The following is a 13,220-nucleotide window of genomic DNA, read 5'->3' as shown; positions in this document are numbered from 1 at the left end:
ACCATATAGATGATGGTGTATGAAGTTTGATTATAATTGCCCTATACACTATCCCAGCAGGATTTGCATCTGCAAACATTCTGCCTCCTGCAATGAATTCCTTCAGTTTTATGTTGCAGAACACTACTGTAATGGGCTTCCTTGGTACTGCACAACCCTAACTTTACTTCAGACATTTTAACAGCATGAGGGGACCACCTCGACCAAGAATTATGTAGTCTGGATATGACCAACCTACTCCTGAGGCAAGGAGGATGTAAGACAAACCATGGCATTTGGTCTCAGGGGTCACTTTCTGACCCTCTTTTATTTAGCAGTTCAGACATATCCACAGAAACCAAATATTGCAGAGGCCAGGAGTACATATGTGTTCAAAAAGGAATTAGATAAATTCATGGCTATGAGAAAAGTAATGGTTCAGATACAACTTCCATTATGGAAGTCACTAAGCAAATATCTGTTGGAAGGGGAAAGGTATTTCAAAGGAAAGATAAGTCTATGAAAATGTTCCAGGTCCATTCTCCTGGCAAGTGTCTGAGACACTGAGATGGACCTCTGAGCTGACTTAACAATATTAGGCATAAGAATTGTTTTATGTCAAATACAAAAGCTATTTCTGAACTGATCTCTTTTAGGATTCCTCTCTTTTTACTTTTTGAATGTGTAGAATTCACATGAACTTTGTATTACTTTTAAGTGTTATATTAGCTCATTGAAAAACTCTCTAATCAAGTCTTGCTTTAATTCCTTTGAACACATCTATTTTCTGCCAGGAAAATATTATAACTGGATTCTATTGCCTTTCGTAGTGCCAAGAATGTTAGTAAAAATACCTTAACTTTTCCTCTAAGAAACAAACCTCTCATTCCTTCCAAAATATAGTAAGGGGCTAATGACCACTCACTATGCATTCTTCTTCAGTGGTTCATTTTTTTTCTTTTTTTTTTCTTTTCTTTTTATGCTGTAGCCTTTCACAGCGCAGATATGTCACTAAACAGGACAAAGTGTATTTATTCTGCTTTACACTCTGTATCTCACAGTCTAAGAATCACAGATTTATTTCCCTAGAAATGATATTCATTTGTACAATTCCTACAGCCTATTGCTGTGGTCTTTCATCATGTCCATGGCTGTACGTATATGTGGAGAAAAAAATATCAAGTTTTAGAAAAATAAGAATTCTTGTCACGTTACATTTAGAATGTTTGTGACACCTCAGATCTTAACCAAGCAATATCATCTTTTAAAAAAGCAGCATAAAAACCTTAAAACGTGAGGCAAAATTCTTCATTCCATTTTCTGTATCTGTAACACTGATCAGGGTGCTACAAGTTTGTCTCTGCACCAGCTCCTTAAAGGCTGTCTCTCTTAATCCCATAGCCCTGGCTCTCTAAATCAAGCTTGGCTTGGGGATGTAGAAGTTCCTCAGTTCAAATGTTGGGCTGTCAGATAAAAAGAAGAAGAAGAAAAAAAAGAACATAAAGCCCTGACCTGTCACACAAATTTTCAAGAGGAAATAGGTACTTAGAAGGTATTTGTATACTGAGCCTGGGCAAAATCCTTACTAAGACAGCTTGCTTAAAATTTTTTAATCATGATAGTGTAGAAATATGTTGTTATTCACATTTTATAATGGAATTCTTGCTATATTGAATGGGCTAGATCCTCTACTGAAATCAGATGGTCCACGCTTATTTTATGAACATGATCCTCTAAAAGTATCCATCTCCCACAGTTTTTGAATAAACTTTTTTTTTTTAATTATAGCCTTTAATAGCTTGTCTGGTTAACAGGTAATTTAAATACCAAAGGAATATCGCCTATATAAAACTTATATTTTACTAAAACTTGTGGTTATTTCTATTATTCATAGTGTATATACATTATAAAGAGGGATTGACATAGAACTAATTAGTTTAATCTCACATGTAATTCAATGGACCCTAATTTCCACAACTGTACATGAGATCAGAATTTGGCTTTTGATATTTATCATAAAGAGCAACTCAAATGGCATTCTTATGCCAACCTAAAGCAAAGATAAAAAGCATTCATTCCAGCCCATGATTTCAATATTGAAGCAGTGCATGCGGAAAGGTCATCACAATTAAAGGCATAATGTAAAAATGAAACTGTGAGCAAGTGTGCTTCTTTTCTATCTCAAGATTTATGTGATTGACTCTTAATTGGAGACCTAGGGTTTCATTTCACAGCTTAGGCAGACAGGCTATTAGATCTCAAATGAACAGGGAGAGAGTAGCAATACTTTGTGTGTATATAATGGAGAATTAAAATACTTTGGGGCTTCTGTAATGATTCATAAAAAAAAAAGAAGTTAAAAATACAGAAATTCAAGATATTTGAATGTAAGAACTGTATATTAGTTAATGATGGCAGAGTGGAAAAAAATAAATCTTCTTCCCTTTACCCCAGGTCCACATGATCCTATATGGGCATGTTCTGAATACACACATGGAGGGGGGACAATGGCATTTCAGGAGACTGATGTTCTCTTCTGACTGTCCCCTGATTTTTGGCTATAAAATAGTTGCAGTTTTCTCTCTCTCTCTTTTTTTAATGGCTTTAAGCTTCTTTTGATGCCACTGAACATGGGCATATAAATTATTAGTTATACTTGGTAACTAATGTTATGATGGAAGACAGGAGGTCATTTATCTGCCCAAACTGAGACTGGGTACCTTCATATAGAGCTGCCTTTTGTCATCCAAAGCCCCACATAGAGGGTAGACTACATTGTCAGCCAAACTGGCACGTGCCACAGATCTTCAGGTCCTTCTTGGATTGCTTGTATGTCTACCCACACTGGTGAAAACAGAACCCTTCTCTGCAGAGTAAAGACTTCTATTAGCTTCTTTAGTGTGCCTCCATCAAGTAACATAGAAACCCTGTTGATTTCACTGTACAATACAAGCATAGCAGATTAATAATATCATATCGTGGCATCTTCCAAGTTATTATTTTTCTTCTTTTTTGTAGCGGGGAGTTGATTTTCATTCTAGCTAGTATGTTGACTCTGAGAGAGTACGTAAATGCTTAACATGATTCTTTCCAGGTTATGATAGTCAAGAAAAAAAGTACTAGGAGCTCCAGACTAATTGTAATGTAATGAAAAGAGGCCCTCACAAATCAGGTGACCGGGTGCAAATGGCTTATTTGTCTTGCTTCTTTCAGATGGCATCTCGTACAATCAGTAACTGAGCTTCTGGGCTTCTACTTTTTATGTCCTTCATTCAGTTTCTGTGCCTTCTATTTCCTCCTGGCATACTCTAAGGCCAACAAGATATTAGCTCCCACAAATGTAATGAGAAAACTTCTCAGCTCTACATTCACTGAGCTGCAGTTGGGGATGCTCAACAGAATATTAAACTGGAGACTTATTATTCCACTATATCATCTCAGTTCTTCAGATGAGACACACACACACAGAAAAAAACATCAGGGTTGCAACTGAATTGTGGGTGGATAAGCATAGATAGGTAGTGTGCAGCTGAAATCTAAATCCATCAATCAAATAAAATTAAAACCATAGTCAGCACCTTGTGTCATAATCTCTGTGAAGAGATAATCAAACCATTTGCTTGAGGTGGAAAGAAGGCAAGCATGCTTAAACAATCTTGTGTTATTGATCCAGTGCAATTCTGAAAACAGCCCCTGCAGTGTAATCACTACAGCTTGATAGATTGCATTAGCAGATACACTCAGACCAGTGAGATCACCTTCAGCATTGGTTAAAATAAAAACAAAAAAATGAGGGTATATTTTAAAGGAAGAAAACAAAGAAAGGACTGGAGGATGCAAAAATGGCACATATGTGGCTTCCATCACTGGAGTATCTGAATGTGTCACCATTTTGAATGTAGCAATGTTACACATCTGAGTAGAAGTTTTATCCCTGTTTTACAGATGTGGGAACTCAGGACAAAAGATCCGAGTCAGACCACACTACAGGATGCCTGCATTAGAGAACATGAGCTGACTTGCTCATAGGCCAGGGTGTACAGACAATCCTCCTTTCAGTGATCCTTTACTGATAAGAACAAGGAAGTTACGAGAGACCATGCAGATTTATAGTCCTTTTAAGACAATATTAGCAAGCTAACATCTTAACTACTTTGTTTCAAGTTCAAGTCAAAGCAGCGATAAGCTGAAATGATAAGGAATTCAGCAACTAACAATATGTACAGACACTCTCACATCTCTAGGTTAAAACAGGAATTGCAAGTAGCCTGGAAAAAATGATGCCACACACAGTTCTGCTAAGTTACCCAACTATATGAATAGTGTAATTTGACAGAGCTCAAATAACTTTTTTTAGGGCTCTGCTATTTTACATAAGATGAAGAATTGGCTCTTCAACTTCACTGACTTTATATTTTATTTATACACTGACTTCATTTATATTGCCAAGTTCATGGCATCACTGGACTTTCAAAAATTGAACTCTCTCTTTAATAAAAGCCACTCACTTTCCTATATTATGAATTTGCAGCCATGGAGAACAGCAGTTAAAGATTTTTCTTATTTTGGTTATTTGATGTAGACGTTTATTGTGTATGACATTACCATAAAGGGATAAATGGGTAAAATTTAATTTGCATACTCACAACTGTAAGGGAGAGAATACCTGAAGTCAGTGGTTTCTTTCAACATATGTAAGTAACTGGACTTTACTTTTTATCCAAACAGAATCTGACTTCTCATGCTCTCCGTTTTACCTCTCCTTATGTTAAAGACAGCAAAGACTATAGTTCAGATGACCCTTTTTAAATAAGATCAGAACTGTGCTTGCTTTTAGTTGTCTAAAACGTAAACAGAAGCCCCATGGATAAAATCAGCTTTGATATAAAAGGTCAAAGTCGTGGAAGTCGGAGATGTTAAAACCCTGACAGAAAGCCATTGGCTATTGTTAAAACTGAAACAGATGAAACTTAAAGGGAAGAGAGACATTAAATAGTTTTAAAATTGCTCAGTAACCTTTATACAATTCTTAAAACAATCACCATATTCCTTAAATCCCATATCCCTCCACATTGCTATTTTTTCCTTTCTAATTGTCCATTTTACAGGGATGCTTGTTTCTTACCAAGAGGGGAACCTTTCAGTCTAAGAGCTCCACTAGTACTTTCACTGCGTGGGGAGCACACCCTTTTCCTGCAGACCGCTCAGCAGCCTGTCTCCACAGGCCTGACCTGAGGGAGACGAGAAGTTCTGCACAGTGCTCAAGATCAGATGTTAGCCCCACATCTGACTGGGTTAAGCAACCATTTCCTGCAACAAAAATCATGGAAAGTGAACAAAGAGGAGAAAATCTGTGGAGGTTTGACACAGATGGTGGAGGAGAGGTTGTGTCAGAGGCGAGGCGGCGCGCTGAACCTGCCTCCCTGCGGTGCAGAAAGGCTCTGAGTGGGGTGCGGGAAGGCCCCGTGCAGCTGTCTGCAGACGCACGGGGCTGCTGCTAACCCTGGGAACCTGCAAATCCCTGCGACAGCGAGCAGCTGTGGGGAGGCAGCCCGCTTCCTGCTGTTATTGTCTTGCCCTGCCATTTGCAGGCCTGCTGACAATGAGAAGCCATTTCCGCCCTCATCCTGCGTCTCAGGAGAACGCGCTCCTGAGGAGCATTCCCTTGCCGTGTGAATCCTGGAGACCGGTGTTGAAGCTTTCTTTTAGTTTAAATGGTTTTTATTCTCCCAATTTACTTCACATTCTTAACAGTTTGAAGCGCCTCCTATTTTGACTTTTCCTTCAAACACTTGCCTACCTTTATCAAGCCATGTCCTTTGCTCTAAAGTTTCCACATTAAATAATTTCCTGTATAAAGGTGAATTCATCCTCTATGTCTAGCAGAGTAACCGAGGACAAACCGGTGTGAAAAAAACAGAGACGATTCTAGGGTCACCTCCGTGAGGAAAGAGCTGAGCTTTTTCTTTGACTTTTGCCAGAAGACAGACAAACAAATAAGGTGAATTGAGAGTTCAAGCTGATTTTTGAAACCTGGGTTTTAAAAATGCAGCAGTCTGATGGGTCAGAGTAAAAGAGACTGGGCATGAAACATTGGCATTTGGAAGGTTTCACAGTAAACCGAAGGCCCTGGAGTGCTATCTGTGATTCTTTTATTAACAGCCAAATTACGCGAGAGATTTTGCAGATTAATGCAGTATTTTCCCTGTCTTAGGCAATAATTTTCTCCAGGCAGTGATCAATTTCTTTTATGTGAACCTTTTATGTTTTCATGCGTAGGACTCAAATCTTCCATGAAATATTCTATGAAACATATTCTGCAGGATTATTATTGATCTTTGATTTCTCTTTAATTACAAATACAGTTATTTCAGTTTCTTGCAGACTTTTTGTCAGTATAGTTGTTTGTGTGGAAGCCAAGATAAAAACTAACACATACTTCTGGAACTGAATCACATTACGTTGTTAGTTTTTAAGGAAGATCTTCCATCGGTTTTGGTGGTAGGATCTACGTCAAAATTACTCATATGACACACCAACAGAAAATAATATTAACGAATTACTAAGCCTTGCAGATGAGCTTTCCTGGAGAGAGTAAAGAAGATAAATTCTTTTTTCAGCATTTCTAATGCTAGCTCTGAAACATCTGGCATAGCAGAATACAGGAGTAGACAGACCATTTCGTTGATCCCATTTGACAATTTCTCTCTCTCTAGTATTTTTTATCTGTCTTGTGGTGTTCTATAGCTTCTTTAACTAGAATAATCTTATATAATGTGATCTAACTCTGGCAAGATACTGAATAGTATAAAAATAGCCTTACCTTGAATTGCTGAATGCAAGGTTATATAAGTTGTTAAATGTGGAATAATTATTCTACCACAGGATCATCAGTGGGCACATGTGCTTCATATAAGTGAATGACAAGATATAAATTCACTGTGTTAAGAAAAAGTCTCTAATGAGCTCTTAAAATTTTAATACCTGAACTGAAAATCTGCACTGCACATCAGTTAAGGACAAAACTGTTAAACCTGCTATTAAGAAAGTCTTCAAAAGGAAAGGCAAGATAAGAACAAGTGAAAATTGTTGGCTAATTCCCTGACAAGCTCCAATACATAATTATGAAGGGGGGAAAAGAAGCCCCCCTCCCCCAAACTTGTACTACTACAGCAGCCCATAGAGAATAGTAACTTGGCAATGCAGCCGCACAAGGAGTGTGCGTTCAGGAGATTCATCATGTAACAGAGAAAAAGGCAGAAGATATACATGAAAAATCAAAGGGAGCACAAAGGATGTGATGATTCAACAAAACTAAACCCACAGCTTTGCCTATTTACAGTAGGACTCTGTTCTTTATTTAATCACAATCTGCACTGCAAGTTAGCATATGGGCTGGGGGCGAAGGGGGGCATGATTTGGCATCTACTGACTAACTTGATATATAGCACATTTTTTCTATCTACTCATTACATATGATGCTGAAAATTATTTGAAAATTAATGAGGAGCTAACTGACCCATTTTTTTTTTCTTGCAAAGCATGCAGTTCATTGCACCTGCTTTGGGGGGAAGGAAAGTGAAAAATAATTGCAAAATTCTTAAGGGCAAATTTTCAACTTGGTAATCAGAAAGGAATATTATGAATCAATTAATTCTAGTTCTAGAATACACCTATATTATGGGAAAAGGAGGTAGGGAAAAGACTTAGAAAGAGTATAGATCTTATTAGTACATTTCTGACTCATACTGACCAGTGTCACTGCACTGAATTAGAGCATCTTCAGGTGGTGGATGCTGCCTGATCCATTTTGTCAAACTGCAGGAAGCCCAGTTTAGCTCTGAAATTAGTGGTAAGTTTAAATTAGAGTTAAAACTTCATAAGGAATAGATTCAGAAAACTCCCTCAAATGTAAACTTTTTTGGAACAAAAATTTCTGCAAACAAAAATCTATTGTTTTTAAAATTCCCATTTTCTGACAAATCCGAAAAGCAGATCATTGTTTTTCATTATTTTAAAATATTTTTTCTATTAAAATATTAGAAAAAAACAGTATTGAAAAGCCTCAGCTGAAGTCAAGACAAGGTTCAAGCAAGACAATTTTATGACACTGAAGATGCAATTTACTCTGATGAACCTTATTCACTGTCAGTGTATTAGCCTCAGAATGAAATGTGATGCTCAAAATATACATAGAAAATACAAGTAAAAGGTCCCTCTTTGGAGCTAGGGGTCTCTGCGTTCTGTTTAACATTTTTATTTTTTATGCTTTGTAATTTCATAAAGCAATATTTGATCTGTGGTCTATATGTATCATAAAAAGAAGACCTAGAGATGAAAAGTATTATATTCAGTCACTCTGTTAATGTACTTAACAAAATAGAACCATTTCTAGTATTTTGTGTGGCCTAGATTTTAAAAATCCCATATGATGACTAAGAAGTACAAGATTCCTACTTATACTTTAACAGTCAATAACAAGTTTTACAAGTGGAACTCAGTAAAGGTAGTCCACCTATGGCATCCTCTGTGATGTACACCATTTCTACTGTCCACACATAATCCTTCCATTTTTGCTAATATATGCCACTTCTTAGGGAGGATTATTCCATAAGCTATTATCACCAAGCAGTTCTTCTGATCTTCAGCCCAGTTTCTTTCACAGGTTTCTTATATTACTCCTTGTTAAGAGGATTATAGCCACCCTAAATAATTCCTTTCTCACCTTGAGGTTTAAATATTTATAGACTATTGTTATATACACCCACAAGTATCTTTTGCCTGAAATAAATCAGAAGAGAATGTATGGGACTTTTGTAAGTCCCATAGTAGCTTTCATAAATGTGGATGGGCTTGTGGTTGGATGAACGTAAAATGAGATTGGGTCTAGATAGTGTAAATCAAAGTCCAATTGTTGTGGTGTTGTGAACAAAAGCTGGATGGAAAATAAAATATCTGTTTTAAATATACAACCTTTTCAATGTTTCAAAATCTTTTATTTCCCTAGCTTTATTTGACAATTTGCTTGTGGTGTCACTTGAGAAAAAAATAGTATATTGGGAAATTATTGATATGGAAGATCCAGATTAACATTGGCACTCCAAGTCAGACTCAAAAGGAACATAAACCTTGATTTTCTACACTACGGCATTCCTTTTCAGTCTATCCATTTTTAGTGTGAGTAATTTCTTTGATCAGAAAATCCATTTTAGACCTGGGAAAGTTTCCAGAAAAGGTTTTGTTTGTTTGTCTGGCTGTTTTGTTTTGTTTTATTTTTCAAATCCAATACATTTTTTGGAGTTGATTATCTTCCAGGTAAAATTTTTTTTAAACCATTCCTGATTACGTGAAAAATTTCCTTCTGTTTTTTGCAGAATCATAAACACACATACATATACATATATATATACACATACAACCTTCTATTGAAGATAACTGTATTTTCCAAGAGTGCACTGAGATCTGCTAAAGAATACCTGTGAGGATCACAACTCCCATCAGTTTTGGTCATGGTGATGATAGTGAAAGCACAGACAGTATCTCCCAGAGGACTCTTAAAGAATATTCTTAGTAGCAAAAAATGTCAAAAAGGTGACAAATGTGAGAGAAACCTTAGAAGTCCAGAATGCATTTTTAAATGATCATGTCACTTCATTAAGTTTAAATCTTTCAGTCTGGATGGTATTTCATGAAGGAGAGTTTTCACTTAGCTTTTATTACTGAGTGCTATATCTTCTTGTGTGCAATAATCTCCACATTTCCAACTCCAGTTATTCAATTGCCAGATCCATCCTATGACAGAGATAATTTTATGCAAGTAGCTTACATATAATTATTCAGGCAATGTCTACTCAGTATAACCTACTTGAAAAGGCAAATAGAAAGACTCTGCAAATTTGCAATAGTGTGCTTCAGAAAAGCAACCTGTTAAGCTCTTCACTACTATCCCCATCTTGCACTGTAACTTAGAGTGTTTGGACTGTGTCCTGCACCTGAAGTGTATGCTTTTGTGCAGAAAGCAATTTCTTTTACATCTTTTTTCTATAGGGCACAAGGAGGGCACCTAAGGTTCACTAAGAAAACCCAGTTCAGCTACCTGTGACTAGGTTAGAGCTCCAGGTATCCTGAAAATGTTTCTTGAAAGGTGATTTTCCTGAGGAGAGTGAACAAGAGCACCCAGTAGCCCCGTGCCAAAGGTACTTGCTGCTCACATAGGTCAACTGGCCAGTGGCCAATATATGGGAAATCCGGACAAGGCTGTTTCCTTCCACCTTCTCTGCTATTTAGGCACGGGAAAAGGACAGGATGGGACTTTACAAAGCTTGCTCACTGTGCCTGAAACACAATACGAGACAGAGATACAGTGTCTGAGTGGAGAAGAACTGACCCATGGGACTGGCTGTAGTGAGCCTAGCCGTAATGAGCAGGCTACCCAAAGAATGGCTTCCTGCAAGTAAGCTGGTAAATGCTGGAATGCTGCCAATCAGTAGCAAAATAAAACATACAAAAATGTGACCTTTGCATTTTTGTTAAAGTATCTGTTCAGATAGAAGGGGTGGGGAGACGTGCAAGCCTCGCTGTAAGTCACAAGCCATGAGCATTCCAGCTGCAAATTCCATCTGATAACTACCACGACACTGCCGTGCCGTGCGATTCCACCCTAATGCACGGCAGGCACTTTTAATTGGACAAAAGACTTTAAGAAAACCAGAGTCTGGAAAAACTGCTTTTGACAACTGAGAATGAACACAAAAATATGTCTGGCAGCATTCCAGAAATGTTTGTGCTTAAGTGGAACTGGAGGAAAGCCAAAAAATGTGGTGGCTTTGCTCTGAATGCAAATATTATCACACAGCTCTCATCATGGCACAATAAGAGACAAAGCGATACTCAAGGGAGGAAAGATATCATCTGATTGCACAAGTACTATGATTCTGTCCAATTCTCCTTGCAAAAGCTAGGAAGTAGAAACTACTGGCTGCATTCTGCACAGGTTTTTTTAAAAAAATCTTTCTTATTGGAATTATTTCCTAGGTATTTCTTACCACGTCTCTATCCTGCACAGTGTCCATCTACCCCGACTTTGACAAGCGCAATCAGGCCAATTTGTCCATGCTGAGCATTTCAGCTGATCACAGAGATTCAGCAGGATTCATTTTTTGTTCAACACTTTAAAATGGGTTGAGATGTTCCCCTAGCTCAGAGCCAGTGTGCATCTTCCAGGATGAAGTTTCAGCATAGAATTTTGATAAAATTGTTATTGACAAGTCCCCAGCAGAACAAATAACACTTTGTTCTGTGCATTTTAATGCGTGACTATGTTTATGCATTTCTGATAACAGCTACTTTCTTCATCCAGGTTCCAGGTGCAATTTTTAATGAAGTCAGTAGAACATGAACCCAAACAGCTGAGGGCAGAATTGCACCAAATTGCCTTAGTTTAAGACTGAACCTGTATGTAGACTCAGGCATCATTATCTTACACAGCCAGATGGCCTTATTTCCTAGCACTGCAATCAGAAAACTACTGACCGGCAACAATACAGGTTTCACTTTATATTACTAAAATGAATCACCCCTGCAGTAAAGTGTATTTTTCATAGATTTCATATGGTTCACAGAAGTAAGAATCCTGAACTTAAAGATGAAGAGCATAGGCATGGAGAAGTTAAGTAACCTGTGACAGGGATGACTCCATCTTGGAGCTTGGCTAGGTGGCCTTTGTAACTCCCCAAATAAATCTGTCTCATTCAACTAGATGCATAAAAATGTTAGGTCTGTATTCTTAACCGTCCTTCAGCTTTCCAAAGTGCTTTTCTTTGATAGTGAGTCCTGTTGAAAATATTTCTTGGTTTATGGGATACATTCACATTTGTGAGATTCGGATATTTAGGTTTCTTCTCTGCCAATACTCCTTTCCTTGAGTGGGATTCATCCCACTGAGTTTGTGCAAGCAATGGCAGTTGGCTGCCTCGCCTTCCTCTGCAGTCAGAGAGGCAGGTCTCACAGGTTAGACATGTACCTTGGGAGGCTTTAAACCACCATGTGGAGATGCCCCCAGTTTTTTATTTATTTATTTTTTAGCAAGCAAGGGAACCAGTCCTGGACATCTGACTCTTATATGGGCGAAGGTAGGTGAGATGAACCCCCTAATGTTCCCTGTTTATCAAATGAAAAATTTTCCTTCCTACCCTTTCATTCTATTGTGGCTTTAGATTTTTCAATCAATATGTGAGGCATGGTCCCTGTGTTTGAAACTATATGGTACTGAATATAATGGGGCACAACTTCAATTTGTGTCTCTCCTGCTGCATAACAATTTGAAAAATTCTCAGAAAGAATGGATAAACCAAATAAAGCTAAGAAAAATAAATTTTAAGGCTCCAAGACAGCGATTTGTAAGTGCTACCGATCAGTGCAGAGCAGAGCACTACCCTTGGTGCAGGAATCTTTGTCAGATTTTAACAGGAGCCTCTGCAGGTTTTTATTTCCTTCTATATTGTAACTTAGTTCTATAGCAGTCTAGTAGTTACCTAGGAAACAGATATAAGAAGGACATATTGGTGATTCCATGAGGACTAATTTGGGGGGTTTTTTTAGATTTTCAGATAGATATTGAAAAGAATTTTCTATTGCTAAATATTTAAGAATTTACAAAATTAGTTCTAGTCGTTATTAGTTTAACTAATTCTATGGTATGGTAAAACTGACAAGTCATAATAAGAGAATAAGATTTTTTTAAGATACTGAATAAACTATATAACCATGGACAGTTATTAAGCTATTCCTCATTGACACTCTGCTGATGACACTGATTCATTCCTTTCATGAATATTCATAATATTCCAGACTTCTTTATAGCTTTATCTGATCTATTAATAAAAATCAGTAGTGCCTATTGTAAACACACTCCAGGTGATAAGAGATGTCCTGGATTCAATTCTCCATCAGTGTCACATTAAATTCTGACAATTTCAATCTATCTATGTAGGCCACAATGAGCTAGATCTTCTCCTCAAATAAATTTTCATGTTCTCTTGAGCTATGCTGCTTAATATAGACATCATTCCTACCTTACATAATTCAGACAAATTACAATTCTTATGCTATAACAGTCATTCTGATAATTAATAAGATATTGGATAAGAAAAATTTCAAGGAAAAGAATACACAGCCTCTTTTAGGTACTAAAAGAAAACAGCATTTTTTTTTCACCTCTGTGTGCCCCTATGCTAGCTATT

The sequence above is a fragment of the Dromaius novaehollandiae genome, chromosome 2 (assembly GCF_036370855.1).
Source record: "Dromaius novaehollandiae isolate bDroNov1 chromosome 2, bDroNov1.hap1, whole genome shotgun sequence".
Classification (NCBI taxonomy): Eukaryota; Metazoa; Chordata; class Aves; order Casuariiformes; family Dromaiidae; genus Dromaius; species Dromaius novaehollandiae.
The sequence above is the reverse complement of the archived record's forward strand: the minus strand, read 5'-3'. Positions refer to the sequence as shown.